The 19,014-nt window shown below is 46.1% G+C and overlaps 2 long non-coding RNA genes and 1 pseudogene across 8 annotated transcripts in view; 1 reads left to right on the forward strand and 2 right to left on the reverse strand.

The window, feature by feature from the left end:
* Nucleotides 1-11: 11 nt before the first annotated feature.
* LOC142088261 (uncharacterized) overlaps nt 12-19,014 on the reverse strand; it is a 223,119-nt gene continuing 204,116 nt past the window's right edge. The window contains exons 1-5 of one of the 6 annotated variants that reach the window (XR_012675804.1): nt 11,124-11,213; nt 8,977-9,030; nt 7,579-7,635; nt 5,846-6,038; nt 12-5,285 (exon numbers count right to left, since the gene is read on the reverse strand). This is a non-coding gene — a long non-coding RNA (uncharacterized LOC142088261). Of the gene's footprint in view, nt 5,286-5,845; nt 6,039-7,578; nt 7,636-8,941; nt 9,031-11,104; nt 11,225-19,014 lie in introns of those variants that run through there. The other 5 variants (XR_012675803.1, XR_012675805.1, XR_012675808.1 and 2 more) reach the window with 5 other exon arrangements.
* On the forward strand, nt 3,166-11,124 carry LOC142088263 (uncharacterized). 2 transcript variants are annotated; one of them, XR_012675810.1, is made up of 3 exons: nt 3,166-3,199; nt 10,387-10,633; nt 10,732-11,124. It is a non-coding gene; the product is annotated as an uncharacterized LOC142088263 (long non-coding RNA). The 2 variants fall into 2 exon arrangements; XR_012675811.1 differs by lacking the exon at nt 3,166-3,199 and adding an exon at nt 9,719-9,877.
* Nucleotides 14,477-15,397, reverse strand: LOC142088426 (olfactory receptor 5AS1-like; annotated as a pseudogene).

A 19,014-nucleotide genomic window follows, 5' to 3' on the forward strand; every position in this document is an offset into this window, starting at 1 on the left:
GCTCAGGCGGCGGCCGCTGCGGGCGCAGGTCGGGGCTGGGGGGGCCCGGCCCAGCCCAGCCCAGCCCGGCCCCCCTGGGCACCATCCCCCCTGCCGGCCACCCCAAAACCGTCAAACCTCCCACATCCAGGCTTAGCCGAACCCCGTCCCAGCCCAAACCTGGAGGCTGGGGGCGTCTCGCAGCCAGAGCGCGGGACCCCGCAGGGAGGGAGCAGGCCTCGGGCAGAGGCCCAGCAAGCAGCGAGAGACAAACTTTGTGTCTGTTCGCCGGCGAAAAACAGCGTGGAGCTTTTAAACCTTAATAGTAAACGTCTGAGCTGCTTAATTAATACAGCGTTGGGAAGGAAGAAATCCATGGCATGGCGGATGGGCTTTTTTCCTCCTTTCACGTATTCTGAAAGTGGTAATTGGGACTGGAAACCACTGGTGACTTGGTGGCGAGACCTGGTGAGTTTTCAGACCTCCTTTCAGTGACCAGGCCCTCCTTTGGAGACTGCCTCAAAAATGCTCCTAAGAAATGCGAGAAACAATTAAATAAAGGTGAAAATCCTTGGTTAGCCTGATGAGCCAACCAAGCAAGAACCAACAAACACAGCTGAGCGGTACCATCACCCTTCAAAGTTGCCCCGAGTTATTAACAGGCGCCTGCAGCTCTTGGTGTTTGCTGACGACCTGGGGAAGGAAGCACGCTGGATGTTGGCGCCAGGGATGACTAAAGGCACCATACACAAGAGAGCTGGTGAGAAACTAACACTTCTTGCCCTCGGGTGTTCACTTTGCTTGATGGTGAGATTTAGGATAGGAGTCTATAGGCAGTTCAAACTCAATGATGAATAATAAAAAGGTAATTCAGAAATCAAAGGTCAAACAGAAAAAACTGAGCCTTCGGATAATGATTATTTCAGCTGCTTGTACTACCACAGGCATTCTGTCTGTGTGGTCATTTATTTTCAATAAACATTGGATTCTTTTACTTCCTGGTTTCTGAAATTTTAAGCAGATTGTAAGTGCAACCTTGAGGGCTAAAAACATCCTACTGAACTCATCCCGTAACATCGGGCTCCCAAAATGTTGGCTTTTACTAAGACAGTATTAGCGTTGAAATTAATCAGAAATATTAGAAGTTACTGAGCCTGTAAACTCAGATTAAATCAATTTTCCTTTAACCAGTTTTATTCAGTCTTTGAACCTTCCCAGTAATGTGTGATTTCCCACGCGTGACTGCATAGGTGTCTGTCTGTGTGTAAAGGGCAGTGCAAGGCTTGTGGCCGCACAACGGCACTTTTAAAGGCGCTCTGAACAGCTGAAGGAAACGGGCAGCCTATGGCTTCCTTTGCTTTATGGTTTTCTGTTGCTTCTGTCGGTTAACCATCAGAAGTAATTAAGATCTGTAAGTTAACGTGGGTCATACCTATCGCTTCAGCAGGCTGCCAGGTACATTTGAAATCTGTTCCCCTCCCACACAAATGCTTATGTAAAAAAAAAAAAAGTTGTAACTGCTGGGCGGACTTGCGTTACTGTTTTCATACTGTAGTATTTTCACCAGCTTGCAGGTACCTCAAACAAACCTTGCATTTGGCTGAAGAGGCTTGTCAAAAGTTAGGAGTTGTCCTCCTGAAGCACAGACTCGTGTATAACTTGACACTCTACGTTGGCAGCTCATTGCAGAGTATGTTTCAGTATTTCAGAAAGACTAACCTTGAACCTACAAAACACTAAACCATTTCTTCTACATTATGTTTGCTGTTCGTGCTCTCTTTCCACCTAACCTTTTTGCCTGTGACTGACACAGGCACACTTGGAACTATCAGAAGAGAGTTACCCAGCAGCTTGTAGATTGCAAGCTATTCCTGTTTATTTTTTCCAATCCTCATTACATTGTTTCACGAAAAGGCTGTTCAGCAGCACAGTTTGTAAGCGATTGAGCAAAAAATCCATTCTAATAGGAATACTTCCTCTGTAGTTCGGACAGTCTGTGCCACCCATGATTAAATGTCAGTAAGGTTAGGGAAGTCCTACGTTCTGCTTTCTGCATCAATTCCAAGTTGCACAATACACATTATCTTTGATGACAGCAGATTTACGTGGCCAGAATAGGACACACTGGGTTGTACAGCCATGCATTGTGGTATCTTGCTGACCAACGTGAAGAGTGTTTAACACTCTGGTCTTACAAGAGTTTGGGTTCAGCCATACCCAGACCTTTTCTGTTGGTTGTGCAACTGACTCTCGCAAACTACTGTCACATTGTGTTTTAAGTTTGACTTTATTTCATACTTTTTTCCTGTGGCTTGGGTTAAGCTTTCTTTTATCTTGTGCCTTTCTTCCTGAAGAATGCATTTACAAGCATTCTTGGGAAGAAGCCTGCTAAAAGCACTACCATACTCAGCCTGGACCTCCCATCAAATAACATTCACATTCAGTAATTGCAACCTCATTTTTTTCATCTGACAATGCTTCGCACACTACTTTCTATCATATTATTTTCAGCAGCTAATAGTTATTGCACCCCTGTCCATTATTCATTAAACTATTCGAATTAGAGGGGAAACCCTGGCCTTTCTCATTCAAATCTATTAGATTAAAGATGTTGGCGTATGCAGGAAAAAGTGCCTGGTAATCCGAATTCCTTCTTTCAGGACACTTTTACACACAAACATCACAGCTACCCAGGGACTGATCCGTCCTCTCAGCAGAGTGCATGCGTGGTGTTACTTTGAATTCATGTCAGCTCTCAGCTGCTTTGTTGGTCTGAAAGAGGCATGCTTCGTGCTGCCCACCGGCAAAAGTCAACGTATTGTCTGCCTACACAAGCTTCGAATTGTTGAAGACAATCTCTGTTTTCCCTTGGACAAGATCCCATCAGAAACAATGGAGCAAGCTCTCTTGTTTACAGCTTAGCTATTATACAGAGAGCACAGACCCCAACGTCAGCCAATTTAGGGACAGTAATGGTTAGCTTCCTCATATGACAGCTGGAGAGGACAATTTAAGTGTGCAAAAATAATCTAAGCTTCTTTGATGAATGTTTCCATATATATACAGAAGATGATTAAGGCAGAGAACTGGTGGACCTAGATGCAGAAAAATCCGCCAAGACTCCGTTTGCACACACCTCAGACTATCTCAGTGGAGCGGCATGCGTCGTGCGTGCATGCGTCTGTCTGTCTGTCTGAGGGAGTCCCAGCCTGGGCCAAGGGTAAATAGCTGTTAGTTTGGGAGCCTGGAGGGGGGTTTTAAGAGGGCATGACACATGGTTACAGCAAGTTTGCGCAGACAGGGCCATGCAGCAAGTGCATTTGACGCTGGCAAAGACTTTGCGTATGGTAAGGCCTTAGGTATGCTATTAAAAAAAGGGAAAGTTTCTATGACTCTTACACCCACTTTAATGTTATTCATACTCACTCCACCTGTGCCCTTCTTGTGCATGATTTTTCCAGATGGCAGTGATCTTACTGTGGGCTGAAAACACGACTTTTAAACAGATACTGGAAAATATTTGCACAAAGTAAATTCTGAGCTTGTGAAAACAGAAGCCAGATTTTTGCTGATATAGTCCCTGAGCAAAAACTTAGCATGTGACTTAGGCTTCCAGCTAGACCTTCAACGAGAGGGCTCCCTTGATGTGCGCACAGAGCTCACTGTAGCTGGACAAGCCAGAATGTTCAGGAATACACAATGTTTCATTTACCATCTATAGAAATCGTTCCCCTCTAGCTTTAAAATGCTTGCTTTTTGCCATGCTAGTTTAACGGCTAGAATAATAACAGATCTGAGTTAAAAAGCAACAACTGTTCCAAATCCAGTGAGCAAGAGAGAGCTCAATAAGCCTCAAATATTACATCAACAAAAATACAGTAACCTTTTTTCAAAGCTCAAAGTCCTGTAAATAAGATAAAACTGTGCATCCAGTCAAATATTTGTTATGGAGAACTTCCACCCACAAACTTCAGTGTAATTCAGCTCACAGACTTTATGTAAACACAAAAGCAACCCTAAACTTGGCTCCACGGTTGATCATGTGCCTGGAAATTTGACACTGATCTCAACTGTGAGTTTTGAAAGCCGTTTACTAAAAACATCTGGGCTCCACTTGTTCTGTAAGGGATCCTAAAAATGGAATCGCTATTAACTGGAAACAACTTCTCTAGCTCCTTGGGCAAAACATTGTGCAAATTTTTCAGTCATTTCTTTTAGGTACCCAAATTTTTACATGTGGGAAACCCAGGTCTTAGGCAACAGGTTTTCACTGAGTACTTACGGCACAGAATGCAAATGACTGCGTTACGCAGAACTGCTAGTTCCTGGAAACACAGTCGTAAGACAGAAAGGCAAAGGATATTTAAAGTTACTCTAGGAAATTTGCTTAGGAGACGACTGAACACTAAGCTGTTCTCCTATAGGGAAAAAAGTCACAAAGACAAAATAATCCGTAACACTCTGTACTACAGGATTTTGTAGACAAGTAATATAAAACTCATTTTAGACAGACAAACATTTTCTAAGTTGTGTTATGGTTTTTTTCTCTCTCTGGAACATTTTTGCACACAGTCTAAATGAGATGCCCCAGGAGATTACACTTCTCTAATGTGTAATGTTTTAATTTAATTTTTCTTCTTTGGCTCTAAAAATGTGCTTAGAGGCAAGAGATTGAGGAAGAACAACGTTAATAATACAATAATTCTGTCTGCCTGGCACGGCCAGAAGCAGAACGTGGTGAATTTACTAGTATGTATCAGCCCTATTTAACCTAATTTCAAGACTGACTCCACCGCCTGTGACTGAAAAGCTCTAGCTCTGATCCCAAGGACAGCCTGTGCACTAGATGGACATACTGTAGCTTTCACAAGACAGATTTGTCAAGTTGCAAAAGCCACAATTAGTTTAATGTTGACATTCCACCACAGGCCACAATCCACAGCATTTGCTATACTGTCATCATCCTCTTGTAGTGTCATCCACTTTTTTCCCCTCTCAGATTTAGAAAGTCTTAAAAACAACGGGGTGGGGGGTGGGTATCATTCTCGTTCCCTGTTCCTGTTGGGGAACTTTTTCCTCAAATATTGAAAAGCTGGAAAAAAACCACTCTTGCAAATAGAACCACCCAGCTAGAGTCAACAACCATAGTTCTTAACACACCAAAAATCACCTCCTTCCTGTCATGAATTCCCCTGCAAAGAGGAAGGTAAGTATTCAAGCCTTCATGAATGATCAGGCAGCTTTCATTCTGAGTAGGAGACACAGGCAAAATGTCAGTTTTTAAAGATGAGGTTTCATTTGGGAACCTGTCAGAGAGACAAACGTTAAACAGATGTCCATCCCCCAGGCTGTCAGCTGAGGCCATCAGTTAATTTTGTGAGGATGCACAACAGCGAGCCTTAAGCACACACGCTGGATTTGGCACCCTAACAGCACTATGCCCGGCCCCACGGGCGACACAGGGAGCCGTCGTGCTCCCAGCACGGTGCCATGGCGCGTTGTAGGGTTATCAAGCAGAAGTAAGTGGTGGCACTGTACTTGGTCAGTGAGAGACAGAGGCTGGTGGGGGAAATAAGGCAGCAGCCTTTAAAAGCTTCCCTGTCCCATGACTGTGCCCATAAACCAGGCTATCCATCTGCCAATGCACGCTCGTATTTGCAATTATTGCTCGTCCCTGAGATGCCATTTTGACAATTTATGTAGCCTCAAGTTTGAACAGACGTTGTACAGCATTAAACCTTCCAGAGTAGGTGGTGTTTGCTTTTATATTTAGCCACCCAAAAAGGGGCAGGCAGACAAATGCTTTCAAGCATGATGAGAAGAAACAGGGAACTGGCAGTTAAACACCAGCTTAAAGAACACGCACCAGCCCGATAAAGCACCAGCTCCACCACAAAAGCAAGCAGCGACCTCTCTCAGGCAGGACGTGCTGATGGGGAGGGCACCTCCGAACTGCTGTTGTCGAGCAAGTCTCTCCAGGAACTCATTTCATGGCTTATTTAGAGGAAGTGAAGAGATTACATCGTCTTAGTGGCTTAGAAGAACTGGAGGGATTTTCTCTGTTAAGGTGAAACATAGGTTGGTGAGGGCAAGTAGAAAGCAGAGGGAGTTTTCTGAGCGTCTGTGGGAAAAGCTGGTTCCTGCTTTGCTATAAAGGGACACTGAAAACACCCATGTGGTTTATGCAGCTGAGATGCAGCCACAACTCCCCAGGCTCCACACACACAGCCACTTGCACACCTTTCCTGCTGGGTGTTATTTCCTCCTAAGCCATGTCCAGCCCCTCGCCATCGGGGTAAAAATATTTAAAAGCAGTTCAAAGGGCTCAAGTTGGATCTGCTCCTACATATCCTACCTGTGGAGCAGCCAGCTAGTTTTGAAATGCAGAGTATTTGCCCCCGCAAAGTCACCTCCAGATGAGCTGGACGCAGCTCCTTCCACAAGCCAGCAGCAGCCGGTGGGGAAGCGATCCACTGCTGCTTTCCCTGTGCCATAACCGCTTCTGCCCCGCATGCTGAAGAAACTGTGCAAGAGGAGAGCCAAGAGGAGAGTCTTAGAACCTGGTTCACCCTTTTCAAATTTAGTCCACAACAGCATTTGTGGGGAATAAAAAGCAATGAAACTGGACAGAGAGAGAAATAAAATGGGGAAAATAGTCAGCAGGCTCTACTGGGGCAAGACCTGACTTTGATATTAATACAGAGGATCGGATATGAGGACCACGTATATGTTGTCATCTTCAACTCGGCAGATGTTGGACCGTGCCCACAGATAGCAACATTTCAGCAACCACTAAAACAGTTACAGAACAGGCCACCTGCTCCATGCAGTCAGCTAGATAACACACAAGCGCAGCTACAGGAGTATGCGCTGCTGTAAAAAGGAGTATATAAACTCCCTAGCAATCACATCTGGCTATTTCAGACTGTTGCACTAGCTGCGTTGGCAGACGTTCTGCTGAACAGACTAGGAAGAATCATTAAAGCCAGGCAGACCACGAGCCTCTTAAACCGTAGCCATCAGCTAACGTTGCCCCGTGTTTTTGGTCAGCGTGCTGGAAAGATACTCCCACTAAAAGCTGTTATTATCCGTCTCGTGTGGTAGCAAATAATGGCAGTCTGCAAGGCTCTCAGACTTTTCTAGGATAGCAGCCAGCTTCATTTCAGGTTTAAGACAGCCGAAGGTCTGTCTTAGGGAATCAGCCCCTCCCCTCAGTTGCTCTATGAGTAGTCCTGCTCAGTCATGCATGGCCACACTGCCCAAAACCTGTCTATTTAGACAGTGATGACCAAGACTGAAACCAGTCAAATCAGGAACTTCCCAGTCCAACAAGAAACAAAAATATTTCTGCTCCACACTTATTTAGCACAGGCTGGACTCCTTGCCTTTTGTTTGATGCTCCTCGTTGCTTCTACAAGCCATTGTGAAAGGGACAAAACCCGCAGGACAGCAGCAGGCTCGGAGTAAAGCTACACCGTGCAGCTGAAACATTCACACAGCTTGAGGTTGTCAAAAAGGGGAGACTGCATCCCTCACACACACACAAACATACACACACTTCATTTGCCTCTTTTCCCTGTCTCCAGCCACCCTACTTACCCCCACACTAGCTTCAATGTTCATCAGGACTTCAACAGGCCAGTTCAGCTCATGAACCTAGCAGAAAACAGAAGAGGAAAAAGCAACCACTTTTGGCCAGTTTCCAGGGTTGGCTTGGCCGATGGATGGATGTAACAAGCTCCAAAGTCAGGAGTGGGAGGACAGCAGGTTGCTAGATCAGCTCAAGCATGCAGGTTATGCCTTCATGCTGAGGTGGATGAGGGGTGCTGGCCAAGCTCCGCAGCAATGGGAAGCAGAAGGAGGGGGGAGATAGAAGCGAACTGCTTCAAATGCCACAGCCAGATCCTTGAGAGGTAGTATACACACTCCCTGAAAGCAGAGGGTGCTTCCTCACACCTGCCGTGGCCAAGACGTTTGTTCCCAAAACCGCATGGGCTATAAATCCTGTGCCTAATTTGGTCCATGTAACTTCCTGTTTAGACAAGCCCTCTGAATTTCTGCTGGCTGTCACGATCCCACCAGTACACCTCCACAAATGAAATTAAAGTTTCCAGTGTGTGTGTGTGCAAGCCAAGAAAGGAAAAAAGCAACAACAAAACAGGAGGCAACCGAAGCCTTGCTCACAGGGCTCAGTCAGTGCAGGCCTGTGATACGCTCCGATGGCAGCGAGGCCCTGAGCACACGGTGGTAGCAGGGTTAGGACCTTCAAGTGTTGCAGGGCAGATGGAGATGAGACACACCGAGGAGACAGCTCACAGCCAGCCACTCCTCAGATGGGGACTCGTGCTGAAACGGCAAAGGCTGAACACCTAGGATTTGGCCAAGATGCCAGGACACTAAGCAGTGAAGATGTTAAATCAGGCCCAAAAGGGAAGCGGCTGTAACGAGTTCTCTTACAAAGCGTTTCTCCAGTCAGGAGGTACAGATTGAGCAACAGGCTGACGTCAGCTAAAATAACAGGATGGTGGAGGGAGTGGCTCAGATGCTAAACCATGCGGATGTTACTTAGGACACCGTGTAAAACATAATTTCTGATTGGGAAGAAAAATAAACCAGAATTGCACCATTGTTACTTAATCCAGGAAACTGTCAGTGAAGTTCAGCTGTATGATCTGGCTCAGCATGACCACACAAAAAAGCTACCAGCCTTTTACTGGAGTTCGTAAGCGACTGCGTCGCTAGCCACAGCGAGGCTTAACTAACAGTGAAGACTGCCTGACATAGGCAGGTCCTACTTCTTTCCCTGCCCCTACAGCCTCACGATAGCAGAGCTTCCCTGGAGAAGATGCTGTGTCAAGTCCAGGTCCTTGCCCAGCAAGGAGGATGCACGCCGGCCCTTGCTCACTCATTATCCCGAGTGCCTACTTTTGGAAGCAAGGGCCAAATGGATTTGCCATCAAACCTTGTGCTTATTTAACTCCCACTCTTATCACACACCTCTTTGATTGGTCAGTGCAGATCCGCAGACAAGGAAAAGGCTGTCTCACTGCCCTGTTAAAAAACAATTTTGGATTTAAGATACCCAATAAGCCAGAACTGTCCATATATACTTTGCCAACAATTATGACTGGTCTAAACACTAGATAAGTGATATTTGCTGATCCTGCCATTAAGCCATAGAGTAGCCTTAGGGCAGCACATGAGTCCTTACAAAAGATCTCCACTATTTCTCTACCTTTGTTATTTGCCCAGAAGCTCACTTGTTAAGAAAAGCCTGTGTTTACTCTCTGTTTTCTTCATCTTTTCATATACTTTGGAGTCACCAGGGTCTACCTCCCTCCCTGTAAATGTGAACATTCCAAGATGAACAGGGTGAACCAGCTAGGTTGTCAGCCTAGTAAAGAAAAGAACAACCACTTCCAGTGTTTTCTACCAAAAACCCTTCTCCTTTGCATCGTTAGCTTAGTCCTGCCTGCAAGGCCCTGTGTCATCACTAACCTCCTCAGGTGGGAAGGGTTCAATACCTTCTTGCTCTGCTCTAGAGGCCAGAAAAGCAGCTCAATCCAGAAGTGGCTCAGTACAGGAGAAAGAAGTACTTCCTAAATGACTTCAGCCTAAACTGGCCCATAGTCACATCACAGTAACACAACCGTACAGAGGCCTACAATAACAAAGCTGGCAAACTAGTTAAAAAGCTGGAAATTGAGAGGACTGAAAAGGAAGAAAGAAGGGGACTGAAAATCTATCTGTTTCTACAGCCACATCCAGCATAAGAAACACCAGTGCATGGAGAGACTGAGGAACGGGAAGAGCAAGCGACATCTTTATTACTTTAGATCAAGAAACGTTCTCTTCTTGTCCTGAGTCCTTCAGATGTGCCTTCTTCCAGAAACAATTGGTAGGAGACAGTTCTACCCCTTTCCCCATATCACCCGCAACCATAATCAGACAGACCTCTCCTTGTTTCAGTCAGTTCCTGCTTTCCTGTTAGAAGGGAGTATCAGGATTGCGCAACAGCGACTACAAAAGCAACCAAACCCTAAGGACTAGGAATCGGGAAGCTGACACAATCTCTTCCTGACCAGCACATGACCTTTATTCATTTTCCTTCTTGATAACGAGATAGCATTTCATTTTCAGGCAACGTGTTTTGTCTGACATCAGCAATAACCAAACTAAGAAAGGCACTGCTAATTTGCCAAGAGCAAATTTTAAAAAGCATTTTTTTTTCACCTTTGAAAACTAGCGGATTGTCCCTGTGTTATACCGCAAGTCAGGGGATATGTGAAAGGTTACAGCACTTAGCTTTAATTTCAGAGTTCAGTTGTCTTGTGAAGAATGCTGTCCTTTATAACTCTCTCTAGGAAGATTTCAGAAACTTTGTTAATATTGCCATCTTGCTTCCAGCACCAGGATTACAGTCAACAGCTAGCACACCGAGAAGTTGCTCAGGAACTCCCAGCACTCCTCCTCCTCCTCCTCCCATTTCAACCTCTTCCCCACAAAACACAGAGATTTAATAGAATTTGGGGGAGGGAGGAAGGACAACAGAAAACTGCCAACTGCCAGTGGTGCCTTCCGGTATCATTACCATTTGCAGAGCTAACACACCCACCTAATCCCATCATCGTAAAGCAAGAAAGCTCACTTTCCTGTAAGTACTTTCCACTTTGTTGGTCTTCATATACATTAGCTCTGCTTCCTCAAGCTGTACAACTGTGTCATAACTCATCTGAGTCTTCTTTCCCTTAGCAGAACCAGTCTGAGTGACACTTCCACCTCATCTGTCTGCCTAAGGCTGCCTGTAACATCAGGCCATCTCCCTGCTCTCAAGCCTTCGCCAGCCTGTGACCCAGAGCTGCTCCAGCTCAGCGCGACCTCAACTTCCCGTTACAGCAGGCAAGCACACCCTGCCAGCCAGCGGGGCCAAAGCAAGTCACCAAGCAAACTTAAGTACTGATACAGGCCTCTGGTGTCTGTGTCAGTGCAGCTCCGGGGAGGAGGGAAACAACGGCAAAAGAGAGAGGCAGGCTGGGTACAGCACTGAACTGCCCTTCCCCTCCTTCCAGCCCTGCTGCTCGCCCCGCTCACCCCCATCAGCAGTGAACCAGAAACCAGCACCCACCCCGCAGGCACCTCCTCACCCAACAGGACCAGGAGCGAGAGCGGCCACGACAGCCAGGCGAGGCCTTGTCCCGCCCGGGCAGCACCTGGCCCCGTTACCAGCCCAGCCACCAGGCCCGGCCTCCCTCCAGGCAACAGCGGGGTAGCTCAGGCCAGGCCTGGGGCCCCGGACGGAGCTTACACGGGGAAGGGGAGCGGGGCCCCGGTGGGGCCGGGGCGGTGGAGCCTGCGCCGAGCCGCCAGCGGGGGGAGCCCCTGCCTGCGCTGCCGCCGCGCGGGCCGCAGGGAGCGCTGCCGGCGGAGGAGCTCCCAGCTGAGCCAATCAGGGAGCTTCGTGAGCGGGGCCGGCGGGGCGCCTGCGCCGCTGTCCCGGAGCATGCTGGGAGATGTAGTCCCTGGCAGCGTGGCGGGAGCGCGGATCGCAGGCCGCCCCCGCGCTCAGCGGGGCCGCTCCCGGGGCCTGTGGGGAGCCCTCTGCGGTTCGGCGGGGTGCTGTCGACTGGCTGGGGCGGCTCGCGTATAGTTCTCTCCTCAGGGTCACTTGGAGGCCGGCATCCCCCAGTGCTGCCGCAGGCGGGGGTCCCGGGCCCTGCGGGGCCGGCCGGGTGTTGCCATGGTGATCAGGCCTCGGTGTCGTGGAGTGATGACGTCGCCACAGCGCCGCCGAGCGGCGTCTTGCTGGGAAGCGTAGGCCGGGGAGGCGGCTTGCGGGCGTCCTGGTGCCCGGCAAACCTCTGCCTGAGGGGAAAGAGGGCCGGGGACAGCCCTGGCAGCCGCCAGCTCCCGGGCTGGGTTCTCCAAGTGCTGTGGGGCGAGGGGGGCTCGCACGCAGCCGGGCCCCGGGCTGCCCTGTGCTGAGGAGCCCAGCGAGGGGGATGCGGCCTGGACATGGCAGGGAGCGGGTGATGTCTGTCAGTAGCGCATACAAACAAAGGACAGCCAGGATTTAACAAGCTCCAGGGTAAACATTTGCGTGGTCCCTCCTCTTGTAGGACACAGAGGAGTCTCCGCTGGCCAGGCAGGCCTGGGCCTTTGCCTCCTCCCCAGAGCAGAAAGGCACCATTTCAAGCTGCCATCGTTCGCCACATCCAACCAGGACACTGATGACACCGGTTCACAGATAACTGGCAGTAACAAGCGATAGGACGAGAGGAAACGGCCTCAAGTTGCGCCAGGGGAGGTTTAGATTGGACATTAGGAAACACTTCCTAATGTTGGGTTGTCAAGCATTGGAACAGGCTGCCCAGGGAAGTGGTGGAGTCTCCATCCCTGGGGGTATTTAAAAGACGTGTAGATGTGGTGCTTAGGGACATGGTTTAGTGGTGGACTTGGCAGTGCTAGGTTAACAATTGGACTCGATGATCTTAAGGGTCTTTTCCAACTTAAATGATTCTATGATTATTTCCTTATTTTCATTCTCTTTGTGATTATAATAATTTCTGTGCTGGCATTCGTCCTTTTGATTCTGTGAGCTACTAGCAACTCCAGACTGAACAGTCTAGGTCTGCCTCTGATTGTACTGTAGCTTCCTACACACCATCTCACAGCTCTTTCCACAACTTGGTTTTCTCAGCAGCCTGAGCCAAGGTTACACAGTTGGGCTATCTTAGAGTTGGACCTTGGACTCTTGACACAGAGGGAGGTGAAAGCTGAGGAGAAGATGAAAGGGGGAGGGTTACAGGGAGACGTTTATAATCTATAGGAGGAAGGTAAAGAGGAGCACACCTAGCATATCTTCTTCATGGAAACTGCACCAAATACAACGGTGTGCTGCAACTTCACAGAACAGTTAAATTGCATCTTCAATTTTCTGTTGCTGACATTTATACCTAACAGGCACACATAAAAAATTTTCTTCCGCTGAGGTTGCTAACCTAAGAAATGACTATTTTCACTGTTTAAAAAAGCCATGATTATGTATTTTCTGGTGGGAACATGTGAAAGAAGATGAAACAACCCAGGGCCACGTCAAGTTGGTCTTCAGGAGATACAGTTATTAGGAATCATCGAATCGCTTGGATTGGGAGGGGTCTGAGGGAGTCACCTAGTCTTCCCTGCCAGCATCCCAATGCTTTTCAGCTGAGCTGCGCCAACCAGTAGGTCCACAACCCGTCTCGGTGGTTGAGGGTTGTTCTGGCTCAGGGACAGGACAGGGTGCTTGTCTTTGCTGAACCTCAGGAGGTTCCTCTTGGCCCATTCCTCCAGCTCATCAAGAGTGCCTCTGAAGACTAATCCTGCCTTCACAGCTATGAACTGCGCCGCCCCTCCAGTTTACCATTACCTGAAGACTTGCTGAGGTGCCTTCTGCCCCTTGTGTCGGTAACTGATGATGCTGAACAGGCTCGACTCCAGTGTTGTTCCTTGAGTGATGCCACCCATAATTGGCTGCCATTTGGACTTCAAGCTGTTGACTACTGCACTTTTACCTTGAAGGTCCTGCCCCTCATCTTTACCCTGCCTGCCTGGCAGGGGGGCAGCTGCCGTTCCCCATCTCCTTCACCACCACTCCGCAGGAACAGGCTCCCAAGGGGGAACACAGGAGCATTTCTCAGGCTGGCAAAGGATGGGATTAGGAAACCCGTAGTTTAGCTGCAGATTCCTTGCAGACAAGGAATGGGCAAGGGCGACTGGAACGGCTTCTACAGACACCAGCAAGTGGAAAGCCAACAAAAAATGGGTCCAGTGCTGAAATGACAGGAGCCAAAGAAGAGGCCCACTGCACCCATGCTGCAACAGTATATTAAGCAGGATATAATTAATATTTGTTTATATTGAATCCAGACACCAGTGTACTGCAGAAGTATATCTTAACATCGGTGTACGTGTTTTGTAACTGTGATGCTGCCGATACCATAACCATCAACAAGCATTTCATAACACAATTAAGCAGAAAAAAAAAGTAATTATGCCGCAAGAAGAGAGACAGGAGCTTGCGGTATAGAGGCAGAAACAGATTGTGGAAAAACATATGCAAGTAGTAAAATCTTCAAGGTGAGAGCACAGGACGAGAACAAGCATGAAAGATGTCTGGTGGGAGCAGAACAGGCAGGAAGAACGCCTGGTGAAACTTGAAGAAGTTCAGTCCTAAAAACATGATAAACTATATCCTATAGACTCCCTTTATAGAAAGTGAAGAGAAAGAGATCCTTCTGGGAACGGATCCATCTGACCTGGGCTTTTCTTTTATGATAAGGTGAATCACTTTCTAAGTTGACTACTTTTTTGCAGTGATTACCAAATGAACCTGGGAAGCTAGTTCACATGCAGGTATTCCTACCAAGTCACCTACATTTAGTCAGGTGGATCCCATCACTTCTATTTTTATTGTGTATTGCGCCAGAAACACACTGTATCGTTTTCACTTCTAAGAAAATCACTGAGGAAACACTGTTCTCTCTGCTGCTCTCCTTAGGGCATCCTTCACCAGTTTGTTCCTCAGGCTGTAAATCAGGGGGCTCAGCATGGGAAAGATGACAGTATAAAACGCAGAGATCACTTTGTCTGCGTCCAGCGAGTAGCTGGAGGTGGGTCATAAATATGTGGAGAGAGCCGTAGAATAACCCTACGTAGAATAACCTCTAAGATGGGAGGTGCAGGTGTAGAAGGCTTTGTGCCTGCTATCTGCCACATGGATCCAGAGGATGGTGCTGGGGATGCAGGCATAGGAGACAACGATGGTCAGGAAGGTGCTGGTTTGTATAAAGCCACACAGGGTGACGAGGGGGACCTCGCTGATGTGTGTATTGGAGCAGAAGAGCTCCAGCAGTGGGGGAATGTCACAGAAGAAATGGTTGATCACGTTGGAGCCACAGAACGACGACATGAACGTGAAAGACGTGCGCACCAGCGAGATCAGAGCCCCGCTGAGATAAGCCCCAGCTACCATGGAGGTGCAGACCCTGCGGGACACAGTGTAGAGAAGAGGATGGCATATGGCCATGTAGCGGTCATAGGCCATCGCAGCCAACATGGGCACTCGGCATCAGCGAAGGCAGCAAAGAGAAACATCTGCGTTGCACAGCCAATTGAAGAAATGTCTTCCGCTGTGCTAACAGATTCACCGGCATCTTGGGAGCAATGGCAGATGACAGCTATGGTCTAAGAAAGATAAATTGCTTAGGAAATAGTACATGGGGGTATGAAAGCAGGCATTGAACTGGACAAGGCCAGCGTTCCCCACAAAAGTGGCATAAATGAGTAGGAAGAGCCCAAACAAAGATATCTCCACTTCTGCATGGCTGGTGAAACCCAAGAGAATGAACTCGGTCAGTGCGCTGCAGTTTTCTTCAGGCATTTCATTACCTTGTGTTTGGCTTCATACACGTAAGATTTGTCAGGGGATCAGTCGGTCCTCATGGGTAAGCAACACACAAACACATTACATCCTTCACAAGATACAGGTAGTGGAAATGTAAGCATCTCACCCGGTATCAGAGGGGGAAACCAGTGGCTTAGATGATGGCCATTAGGAGGACCTTCAAAGAGAGCTTCACAAACACACTTTATATGTAGAATTCCTTCCTGTATATTCCTTTCATATATATGAAATAGGACCTCAGATAGGATTTTATTTAAGAGCTAGACCATAGTGCAGGTATAGAAGAAACTTTGTATGATATATCACCTGAGGAAAAACATATTAATTGAGTATAATAGCTGTTACACATTTACCTGTGCAAACAGTAGAGTAAGGAGTTCAGGCACAGTTAATAATGACCTTTCTGAGTCAGCAGTGAAATTGAACACTGGAAAAAGGGGATTGAAATGCTGGAACATAAGCAGTTTTTTTTTTTTTTTTAGACAAAAAGACATAATTAGTTTGGAACAAACACAAATCATTGTGTTTAAAATAAATGTTGCATCTCATTATGGGATTTCTTACAAAATATTTTGTGGGTTTATTTTCCTGAGGCTGATTAATTGTTAAGCAATTGATGAAAAGAAAGCCATGAATATTGTTTTTAAAATGTTCAAACACAAATATTTTTAGATTTTCCAAGCAATTTTCCCCACATTTTTTTTTTGGCTGAAACTATTAATTGAATTTGAATTAGACTCCGTCCCCTAGAAAATTAACTCTGGGAATTAAATTTAGCTTTCCAGAAAAAGTGCATATTTTAGCTTAACTTTGCAAAAGTTAAGATGCATTTCTGTTGATGCCAGTAAAAATTCTAGGCAGGGCAGATATATCTTGCTCACCTTTACGTTTACAGGAAATGTAAGGATTACAAAAGGACATCTGATAAAATAACTGCTAACACAGGTCAGTTAAATAATCTTGTAACTATCAATGCTGTGTGGACAAAGTCTATGTTCCTGAAGAAATAATAATAATCTAAGCTGCTTCATTCAGGGTAGGATACTAGGTGGTTACAGTAGAGTCTGGAGGTTCAGAAAGGAGGGCTTCAGTTCCCAACTGTTTCCAGGTGCTCTAGTTGCAATGAATCTCACCTGTAGTTGGCTTTCTAAAGGTTGGTCTGAGTGCATCATCTTCAGTTCCGTCTGTAACCGTTACAGAGGGTTAGGTGGGATGCATCATACCCTGGATATGTGCATGTCTGTTGATGAGGAAGGAAGCCTGGATGACCAATATAGATTCACTGCCAAAATTTTAGATGGTTACACTCGAGTGAGATGAATCCCGTTTTAGACAGCTTTGTTTGATCTTGTCTTTCAAGATCCTTCATTCTTGGTGAAGGCTTGGTGCATGCTAAAATCTGAATCATTTTCTGGCTGCTGTTTACTCCAGAAAATATCTGGGGTGACTCAGGTCATGACATTGGTCCCCCAGTTACGTTCCTAGAATAAGGTGACAAAATTTCAATCGTGTTTTACTTTTAGCCAAGATCAGTTAAACAGTGACCGTGTAACATTACAATTGATTTTGACACTATCACAGGCAATTTGAGAGATTTCTGGTGAAAGTAAAAAAATAACCTTCCTGCCCTGAAATACATGCTATGGTTACGCACATGTAGCTGTTTCTTCCTATTTTCAACTGTTGATCATGCTCTGAAGTTTAGGTACAGAAATCCTACCAGCTGCTAAAAATTCAGTGGTCTCTGATGAAGACCTGCAAGAGATTTCAGTTCCCAGATCAATATTTTAGGTGCAAAAATTAATAAAAAATAAACTCCCCCCTTTTTAAAGATATATTCATAATTATTTTTTCTTTTGTTGTATTGTGATGTAGTAACTCCTTTCCTTTAGTGCATCTGAAATTCATTCAGTCAACAAGGCAACTGATTTAGAACAATTTCTACACAACTCCCTGAATGGAAGGAAATTTTATTCACTAGGAGACTTACCTGCTAGGGAATATTTCTTTTTTTCCTGGATGCAGGAAATGTTTCTTTTGGGGAATGTCACAGATTTTGTATCTTCCGTTTGGACACGGGAGACCATAATGTTCTCAAGGGAAGAGCAGAACAAACTATTAAAATGCTACTGGTGTTGTCTCAGTGTGGAAATGTTTCAGTGAAACGATATGCTCTAAAGATATTGTAAGCACTCTTGGAAATGCCTCTAACATTTCCTTTGGCGGGAAACACATAAACAGTATTTTTTTAAAGCATCAAAACAGTGCTGAAACAAGGATGGACATTTTAGCAAAATGAAGTCCCAACCTGTGATCTGGAATCACGGATAAAAGGCCACTGGGACCCTGAAGCAACCGCTTTTTGAAAAAAATTCAAATGCACCTTGAAATGATCCTGACAATTTAGAAAATGGAATTCAGGCAGTCATTAGAACTTTTGGTAACGTGATTAGGATCATATCAAATTAAAAGGTGCTGGTTCTCAATAGCTAAGGGCCCTATATAATACAGAAATTATACACCCAGAGGAAGATTTAGAGTAGTTTAACTTGTTGCCTTACTACTTATATTAAGCAGTAGTTAATCCTTCATTAATACCAATTTGGTTTAAAAAAAAAAGGAGCTAATCCTTGTTCTTTCACAGGAGACTGATATTAATTGACCTAAAGGCATTCAGTGAATAAAGTAAGAATATCCAGCAGCTATCTAGGTGGTCAGATACAATAAAAAAGCTTTCAATTCAGCCTATTCACTAGCAGATGTTTACCTTGTTTGACAAATGTGCAGCTGATGTCTTTTTCTGTGAGGAAACTTGGGTAACTTTCAACATTTTTATTCCCCAACTAACAAGCTTTATTTGCATTGCTTGCCTTTTCCTTCCATCTAGTTCGCGTGTGCAGTGGAGGGCATATATATGTTCATAGGCAAGCACTTAAGGTCTTACGGTTTTATTTCATCTGAACTGAGCCATTCCTCCCAGTGGTCTCCAAGATCATCTAAATAGGATGAGGACAACTTTGAGGCATGCATTTTGTGTTGGGCAGTACACCAGACCTCAAAGGCTCTGGAGGTCAGAGGAACCACAAAAATGCATGAAAATTCATCTTAACTAGTTTTAGGCATCTAAAAGTTATTAATCTAAGTTAGTTGTGTTCTTTTAGCTATCATTGGCAAGAAATAGGCACTTCCAAAGGACGACTCATCCCATCGTAAAATAAGTTTCTAAGGAAAATAGCTTGTGTTGCTTTCTGCAGGTCTCTCCCCTCCCACACTGACTATAAAATAAGCCCAGACGGCTAGGTTAGGCTTGCATAGCTCAATTTTATGCTGCTGAAATTATACAAAATGGATCTTACCCTTCCTATCCCCCATACCCTGTCCCTCAGCACTTACGCAGAACACAGCTTGAAGCTCTGGGGTGTGAGTTCACAGATGACACCCCTGAGGCAAGACTCTAGACACTGACCAAAGCAATCACATGGGAGGAAAGCAAAACAGCACAGCAGAATTGATTTTTATTTCTCCCATTTCAACGACCTGTCTGTGAAGAAATGGGAAAGCTCCACGAAGGCTTCCAGTAGCCAGTGATGGAT

The sequence above is a fragment of the Calonectris borealis genome, chromosome 14, assembly GCF_964195595.1.
Source record: "Calonectris borealis chromosome 14, bCalBor7.hap1.2, whole genome shotgun sequence".
In the NCBI taxonomy this organism is placed as follows: Eukaryota; Metazoa; Chordata; class Aves; order Procellariiformes; family Procellariidae; genus Calonectris; species Calonectris borealis.